The sequence below is a fragment of the Solanum lycopersicum genome, chromosome 5 (genome assembly GCF_036512215.1).
Source record: "Solanum lycopersicum chromosome 5, SLM_r2.1".
In the NCBI taxonomy this organism is placed as follows: Eukaryota; Viridiplantae; Streptophyta; class Magnoliopsida; order Solanales; family Solanaceae; genus Solanum; species Solanum lycopersicum.
Window position 1 is genome coordinate 13,765,221 of NC_090804.1, and position 9,383 is coordinate 13,774,603.

Here is a 9,383-nt window from a genome sequence, read left to right on the forward strand (position 1 = left end):
GAAAGAGAAAGAACAAAAGTAAAGTGACTCAAGAACCAGTTGAAAGAAAAGTGAAATAAAAAAATACAATAGATACAAGCAAGAAAAAAAAAGAGTTAGTTACACAAATGATGAAAGAAGGGAAAATAGCAAGGTGAAAGAATATGAGAAATTGGGCGAAATAAAATGATGAAAAGTGGTATATTTAGCTGATATGTCAAGGAGGTCAAAAAGTCACTAAAGTATACCTAAAGATACGCTAATTGACCCTAAGCCAATGTTACAAGCTAACAAAGTCCTATCGTGATCCTAAAAAGTTGTATAGCGAACTTAAAGCAGTTAAAATATGGGCAAGCTTATGGCAATATATATGAATGAGTTGTGGATTTTTTTTGAGAGTGAGTGTTGAAAAGTAATCCTTATACTAAAACTAAAATGATTGTGCGAAAAATGAGGATGTTTTTTTGAAGTGAGGACACTAGTTGCAATACCAGAAATATTGGCACCTCGGTGAGAACTTGAAGTGGGTAGGTGTCAGTGCGTGGTGATTCTGTGTGTTGGTCTGATTCCACATAATTCAAGCCTTATAGTGATAACATGCATAAACATGATGAAACTGATTGGGATTAATAGACAAATGATTGTGAAACCTAAAATATGGATACTATTGTACAAAGATTTTGAAGTAGGTCATAGTGCATCGCTTGAGGATAAAAAAACAAATTTAAGTTGAGGGTGTTGATATACCGTGGTTTGACGGTATTAGTAATGCTTTTTCCTTATGTTTAGAGTGTGTCCAAAAGTATTTTTGTATTGATTTTTATGCAAGTTTCTCTTTATTTGCAGGAAATCTGTCTAAAGATGAACGCGGAAGTTTTTCAGCAAGAAATGCAGAAATGTTACAACCTACGGGGCCTGTGACGGTCCCTCGAGCCTGTGACGGCCTGTAGTTGGCATCGTAGTGAAGCTATTGAAGGAAGATGGGGATGTCTGACCTTAGTATGGGATTAGGAAGTTCATGACGGACCATCATAGCCACGAGGGTCCGTCTTGCTGGTTCGTCATGATGATCAGAGAAGTAGTCCCAGTACCCAAATTCCAAGAAGTTTAAGTGGTATGGAACGGAGACCCTCGACGGACCATCGTGCTTGAAACAGTCTATCATACCTGTTCTTCTAGTGTAATGAAGAAAGCAGTAGATGGATCTGTGAAGTATAGGGTGACGGAGGTTATGACGGCCCGTCGACGACCACGTCGGCCCGTCACGAGGTCCGTCGACCGAGCCACATTTTGACAGATTTTCAGCAAATAGAGTCTTTGTTTTATTAGGTTTTTATTTTTTATAAATAGTTCGAAAAACCTCATTTTTGGTGTTAAACTTTTGATTGTTACACTTTTCTCTGAAGTTGATTGTTTGTGATTTTGTCGATTAATCAAGTAAATTTCTGGATTTTATTCTTTCTCATTGAAGTATGTGCATGATTTTTTATATTACATAAATGAATATTGTGATTGTTAATATGGGTAACTAAACTCAATAATTAGGGTTGTGGGAACCATGGGTGAATAATGATGTAAAATCTAACTAAAATAACAATTCTAGAATAGTGTCTTGCATGTGCTGATAATTCTTTCGCTTAAAATCCTTTTAACAGATGGCCAACGTTAGAACTCGACTTAATGCTACTTTCCGGACCAAGGAGGTAGATAATAGGAAAAGAATTATCAACATAGATTTAGTGCATACTATCTAATAGGCTAGTATTGATTGGTACAAGGTAATAAATTAGTAAAATATCGAATACAATGCTTAATATGAGGTAAAGTTAAGGGTTAGTATAGCAACATACGTAGCCGGACAAAGGTGCTGAGAGAAACTTTCTAAATGCCGGACCACGGATTTAGAAATACATAACTTATAACTTTGCATGAAATATACTAGGAAAGAATTGTTATAGTTAGATTTATCAAGTTAGGAACCTGTGGGGAACACTTAAACCTTAGTTACTTTTATTAATCGACTAAACTCCAACATTTTAATCTGTTAGTTGTCTACATTAATTTAGCTAGTTATTTTCATTCATTTAGAAATAAAAACCCTCCTTTTATTGTCTTTGTTTTCTAAGGAAATAATTGACTAAATAATAGTAACAATAGATTGAAGTTAAGTCTGAATTATTTTCCTCGTGGGAACGATCCCAACCTCATTAGTTGGGTTCTATACTTGATACGACTGCTTTAATTCTTATTTTAGAAGTAAGTTTGAGATTAAAACATACTAGGAATGTCACCAATTTGGTAAATACGAATAATTAGACAATATACCAATTTCAAAACATCAAGTACTATTCTCAATCATTATGCAAGAGATCCAAATAAACAAATCTCAAACCTCCTAACCTCAAGGAAAGACTTTGAACTCATCAAAATTGAGCTTACTTCACCTACTCTAGTCAAATAAAGCGAATAAAATCACTTAAACATAACAAAACGAGTCCCCTAACAATAATAAAAAGTTCATACACTCAATTAAAACAATTGAATTTAACAACACTCACAAATAAAATTCTACTAATGGACAAAGGGCCATATGCTTGTCTGTTATGTACATCTTCACTAATTAAGCATGATTGAATATAATCAAATAGGACTTTAACGGGCTATAATTTAGGTGAGGGACGGGTAGGAAAACTATATAATAGTGACTTGCACTTGCTTAAGCACTTTGCAATTTTAGACTTAATCACCCATTATTTCTTCTCTTGATTTTCAGACTTTTATTCAACAATTAACACTACACCATTTTAGGTCTACGACCACCCTAGTAAAGTGTAGCCTAAACTAGCAAAAAGTGTGGCCTTAGATAAGAGGCTACACTTTTGGACTTTAGGCAACACTTTAACAGGGGTGCCAAATGAAGCGTTACTTAGATTTCAGGCAACCGTTTTCAGGTGTTCCTTATCAGTTACGCTTTTAAGCATAGACTAAAAGGTAAAATGGCCACACTTTTATGTACCTCAATAGAAACATTTATATCTCATACAACTACACTTTTAAGTGTTGCCTTAGCTTTCTTATTGGCAACAATTCGTAAGTGTGGCCTTTTCTATCTAATGTATGACAACAATTTTAAAGTGTTGCCTTTTCTATCTCATGTATGACAACACTTTGAAGTGTATTCCTTGTTCATGTGATTACCACAATATACAGTCCTAAGGCTACACTTTGAAGTGTGGTCATATCATTTTGGCCATAAAATATGTGCCACAATTTCTGATTAAAAACTACCAATATTATTTTACAATAAATAATCTCAAACATTAAATTGGCTCATAAGTAATTCAAATACATAGATTTTCAATAAAACTCAAAACATTGTACGTCTTATGTACTTACACATACTTATACAACAATATTCAAAATACGTGTACACAATTATTCAAAAAGTAATATTACAATAGTTCATAAACGCTTCATAATCCACTTCAATGAGATCAAATTTACTTGTAGCGAGCCTTCAAATTTAATCACCACCGTTTCCCTACACCTTTATACTTTATGACAAATTAGATTGCAACAAAAGTAGATATTAAAGATGAGCAAACTGCCAATTGAGTTGATTTGAAAAAGACACCAAAAGTAGATGTTTATCTATAATATGAATCCTAGATGTTAAAAATAAGCATGGAACCTTAATAAAACAACAAATATACATCCTCAATATTCATCTTCATTTCAAAACTTCCAAATTGATTTCCAAATTCAAGATTTCCAAATTTCCAGATTTTAGATTTTCAGATTTCTAGATTCCAAATTTTGAGATATGCAGATTTAAGATTTCTTGATTTCCAAATTCGAGATTCCAAGTATGTAAAATGTTTTGAGGCCTGCAATTCATATTTGACCAACACTTGTATTATTTGAGGCCTGCAGTTCATGATACTTCTATTATTCATGAACTTACTCAGGCTTGCATTTCATGATACTTTTATTATTCATGAACTTGCTCTAGGATACAGAAGACAAAAGAGAACATAAATTGGAAGAAGATGTTTTAGTTCTAGTCCTAGATATAGAATGCCAAGTTGAATTTCAATTCAAGGTTTGAGAAGTTTATATGCTAAATGAAATCTAGAGTCACAACTTATATCACATGACACAAAATAAGAATCTTGGCAGACAAGATGTCTGCACTTTCTATTTAGGTATCAGGAGAAAAGTCAAAAGACAACTTGACAACAAAGATTCTCCCCTTTGTGATACCTAATATAGAATGGAAGAAATATAATTTTGTGAGGTTGTTACTCATATTTGATGTTTTATTCTATGGATCAAAATAACAGTAACCAAACAGGGAATTAGAAAATCAATAAACTTCAGCACGCTTAACCCAATGATCCTAGTGTACAGCCAGCAGGTAAACCTGCAAATAGTAACAGTCCTAATAAGAGCAAGGCAGGCCATGTCTGCATGAGACAGCGCGTTACAGCACTGAGCTGTAGGCGTTGTCAGATAAGGTGGCGTGATTGATGGTCTGCATGACATTAATCCTTCACCCGACAAATTGTATATTCCCTGAGCCCGAGCCACCTCTATATATTAACACTACTTAACAATATGGAAAACAAAGTCAATGTCATAAATTTTTTGGCAAAGTTATAATGCTCTATATCTTTCTTTATTTCAAACATGTGTGTATGAAAGTGAATGAAATAAAGGGTTTATTTAGTTATAATTAGATAGGTAGGAATTTAATAAGAGTTGTGTGATTGCTTATGGGTGTGGATAGTGTAAGAATTGGAAATCCATGAAAGTTCATTGGATTGGTTATGGCTATGTATATACTTCACAAATAGCTCATAGTTTGGGTCAACAACATTTAAGTGTTCCTGAAGCCATAAACCATATAAAGACACAATGGATAAAAATTTTATGACATGGCAGTTTGCTAAAAATATCTAAAATATCACTAGCAATCATGGACTGCCGGATGGATCCACAACTGCACATACAAATCAGCAACCAAATCTACTATTTCTACTCATAATAACTATAATGATCTTGTTGTGCAAGATAAAACTAACAGCCAACAAGAACAACTAGATAAAGTTGAAGAAAATTCAGTTGACCCTGAAGAATGTGGAATATTTTTGCCTCCTACAGCTTCTGCGCTACTTGCATAAACAACAGGTGAAACAATATTAGATCCAACCACCCCTTGTATATCTTGAACATCCAATCCAGGGTTTTTTTTTTGCAGCAACTGGACAAAAAGATGTCACATTTCTACTCTCATTGCATTCATGTTTTCATTCATTTCTTCCTTTAGAGGACTGATTTCATTAATATGCTTTTGTTTTAGCTTGTTATTTTCTTCATCTTTTTATAGAGAACTTGTTGTCACTGATCTGCCATAACACCTATGTATGCCAGGTTGTTCCTTTCAAAACACTGCCCTAAAGGCATCATCCGCCGTTTCCCCAAAATTTTGACAATTTTGAAGTTCAGTCTATTGAATAAAATTAACATCCATAGTTAACAGTAAGAACTATTTACACTCTCCACAATAAATAAGATATATGTGTGAATTAAATTTACCAATAATCCTCTTTAATAAACTTACTATTGCAATTTGGGTATCGGCCTAAATTTCTTTTCACGTCTTTGTACAAGTTGCAATAAACATTTCAGGCTGTGATGGTTCTTCATTGTTTTCTTTTGTTGCACGCTACAAATTATATCAAAAATACATGAAATTTAAAAAATATTTGCCTTTTATAATAAGTATGTAAAGATTAAATTCATATGTCTATAAGTATTACCAATTACATGCGTACTCTTGCAAAATTAATTGGTCCCATTCGATTCCTCCACTGTTGTTTTTTCCTATTTTTCGAACTTATTTCAGCTATAGACTGTAATTAAATAAAATGAGATGTTTAAATCGATAAAATAAAAAGAAAAGAATGTATATGGTGCAAATATGTAAAAGAATAGATTTTACTATTTTAGATGATCATAGACTACATTCCTCTCTTACATATTTTGCACATGGACACTGAATTTCCTATCCTATTGGATCTCCATAAGAGTAAGCAAAATCTAGGAAGGATTTAACACCATTAATATACTCTTTGCTATACCTTGCTAAATTCATCCAATCCTTGGATGAGATATTTGACTTCCTAGAATATCAAAATATTAAATATTTAGTATTTTATCAAGAATCATTAAATCATTAACTACTTGACACATATGTTTTAGAAGTCATGAGTAATCTACCAGAATCATGTGTTATGAGATGATAAAAGTTTCTTACCTAATCATGACACTTTTTCAATGCCAAATCAAACCTTGAACCTCCACAGATGTTTTTGAATGTTGATGATACTACCAAGGAAAAAACAATTACTAGGTAAGTAACATAGCGTGAACCATCTAATTAGAGCTTTTGAATTCACTATTCAACAAGACAATCATGAGAAAGTACAAGAAGCTACAAAAAAGCAAGGAATCTCACAGAGGGGTTGAAAGACTATGAGACAAAGGATCATAATACGTACCACAAGCATATATGCTAGACCAAGTAGACTCAACAGTAGGTCTAAGAGTAAAGGTCCTTAATGATGTTTTTAATTTTTCAGCAAGAGTTTGTTAAATAAGAAAGAGCTTTCACTTATCCGAGAACAACTCTTTGAGAAATGCTAAAGAAACAGCCCTAAATTTATCATTTTTTAAATAAGTCCTTGGCTGGAAGAGTAAAAACATGCAAAGGAGCAGAAGTGTGAGTTTTATGTATCCAAGACAAATTGAGATTAAAGAGGAACAGAACAACAGGAGATAGCAGAATATGCATTGTATTAAAAGATGATTTTTAGTTCACTTTTTTAGACAAAGTAGGCTTAGCTAGTTAAACTCAAATTCAAGTTTCCGAGAGATCTGTAAACATTATTTACACAACCTTTTCTTTACCACATTGATATAATAGTGTCATTAGCAACTAAAATCTCTCATTAAGGAAATTTAACAGAATATATTAGTGAGATTCTTTCCTTCTATCAATGGGGACAAAAATATGAGTTCTTAGGACACCACAAACTTAGAATAGTAAGGTCACTACAATATCATTTATGCCTTTGCTATACCTTTAGGTGAAGGGACTAACAAAAAATACAAGATGTGAGTTATGGGCTTAACTGGTGCATTCAACGTGGATATAAAAATATTATTTTAGAATTACATCCTGCATTTCTAACTAAATGGTTTTTAAAGATTTCTGATCCTCCTTGGAGGATTTGTAGATATGTTCTGGAACTTCAAGGTTTAACTAAGCGATGTGAATGTTTCCAACATGTTCTTAAATATAGAGAGGCCAGTGGTACATCAGATGTTCTGTCAAAGCAAAGTCACAAGCATGATATTATTCATCATTTTTACACTCCCACTCAATTACCAAAAACAGCGAGAGGAAGTTATAATTTGGAGAAGTTGGGAATGCGAAGTTTCATAAGGAAAAAGTTAAGAAGGAATAATGTTCCTCCTTGATTTCCCCTATGTTAAATACAACTTCTTGGCTTTCTGTTTTTCTTGTATTTCAGCTTAAATATTATTAAAGTTGTTGTTTATTAGGAACATAAAGTTTAGTTAGTTGTGCACTATGATCATTTCAGAAAGATTAATATTCCTCCTTTATTTGTATACAATTCCTTGTCATTATGAACTTAACTAGTTTTGTTTAGCTTGGTTTGTGTTAACTAATTTCAGATTGAAGATAATCATGTCATCAGATTCTAAACTCTAACAGTCAGCACTCTATGCAGCTAAGTAGATGAGGGAACATACATTCAGCAACCAATAAAGACAATCATAGTCGTGTGCAACAATATGCAAATATGTGATTGCAGGCAGTAGCTAGTTGCTCTGGTTAGCAGGGATATTCAAGTTGTTGATAATCTGGGAACATAGATTGTTGTCATATGCAATCCAGAAGAGAATTGGTAAATAAAGCCACACACATGTATCACAGTCATGCATTGAAAATGACCACATTAAGTAGACTTGGGATGTAGGAGTACAACTCACATTTTTAGGATATGTACTAAAATAAACATCCCACCAACAAGTTTATAAAGTCATAAATAACAGAGCATTTCAGATGCTTATATTATTCCTATGCTATAGAAAGACTGAAAGAGTCATCATATTTATATATTGTTTAAATTGACTATGTCTAACTTAGGTATAGTTGTTTGAATAGGTTTAGGTTCTTTAAATTTTTTCTTGTAAAGGTAGAATCTCCCTAATTGATGTAATTTCTCTATGTGCTTAGTCTTTGATTACAAACTCATTGTATAGGTTGAGTTGACTAACCTTAGGAGGTAGGTCAATTCGTACCAACAACACAACAATATCAAAACCCTAAATTAAAATTTAGACATTCAAAGATACACAAGAATATCAAAACCTAAAAGCTATAATTAAGACTCTTAGAGATAAAATTTCATACGTTATAAACATTGTTGCAACAACCCAAGATGTGAGGCGTGATCATGTATGAAGCATTTTGTTCATCTGTGAAATCTAACGGAACAACTCGTTAACAAAGAATCTATGATGAAAAGAGCAACTCATCAACAAAAAATATGTGACGAGAATCACTTTCTTCGGCTCTTCGATCTTCATCAAGGAATCTGTAAACAATTTTGAAGGAAAAATTGTAAAGGAAATCATATTTTCGTATTTGGGGAGAAGAACGTCTTACACTAACAAAGCTTGGAGCATAGAGTCAGTTGGTCAACATCTGCTCAGTTCAGATCCTCCGATTTTCAGCTCCTCTAATTTAAGCTCCTCCTATTTTGAATAAATCAGTTTAGCTTCTCTAATTTTCATCTCACCTTCAGTCTTCAGTTCCTCTCTTCAGCTCCTCCAATTTTCAGCTTCCTCTCTTCGATTTTTAGCTCTGTTTCAGTCGATTTGAAGTTCTGGAGAAGAGAACGTGTGGATTTTTCAGCTATGTTCTGGAGCATATGTTCTTGAGCATATATTTTCAGCTCAGCTTCCTCTCTAAGCCCCAATTTGTTTTTCCTAATATTTTAACAATTATTTTTTTGGCCAATAAAAATGGGAGGGAGAGTAGAAATGATGGAGGAAATATAATATTTTTGTGAAATTTTTTAGGCTACACTTCTAAAATGTTATTTTAACAATAATAAACATAGGACCCTTTTTAAGTGTGAACATATATATAAATAATTGTTGCCATTAATTTCATACTATAACAGCACTTAAAAAGTGTAGCTTATACCATTAAAGGGTCCACTTTACAAGTGTTGCCAATATTATTGTTTCCAGAACATAAAAATTTAGGCTACATTTTAAAAGTGTTCCCAAAAATATTTTAGGCA

General features: G+C 33.0%; 1 long non-coding RNA gene across 3 annotated transcripts; it reads right to left on the reverse strand.

The window, feature by feature from the left end:
• Positions 1-3,319: 3,319 nt before the first annotated feature.
• On the reverse strand, positions 3,320-9,148 carry LOC104647357 (uncharacterized). 3 transcript variants are annotated; one of them, XR_002027741.3, is made up of 4 exons: positions 8,741-9,148; positions 8,486-8,550; positions 6,299-6,369; positions 3,320-3,526 (listed from the first exon to the last, which is right to left on the reverse strand). It is a non-coding gene; the product is annotated as an uncharacterized lncRNA (long non-coding RNA). The 3 variants fall into 3 exon arrangements; XR_003246833.2 differs by having other exon boundaries at positions 3,320-5,894; XR_741433.4 differs by lacking the exon at positions 8,486-8,550.
• Between the last annotated feature and the right edge of the window lie 235 nt (positions 9,149-9,383).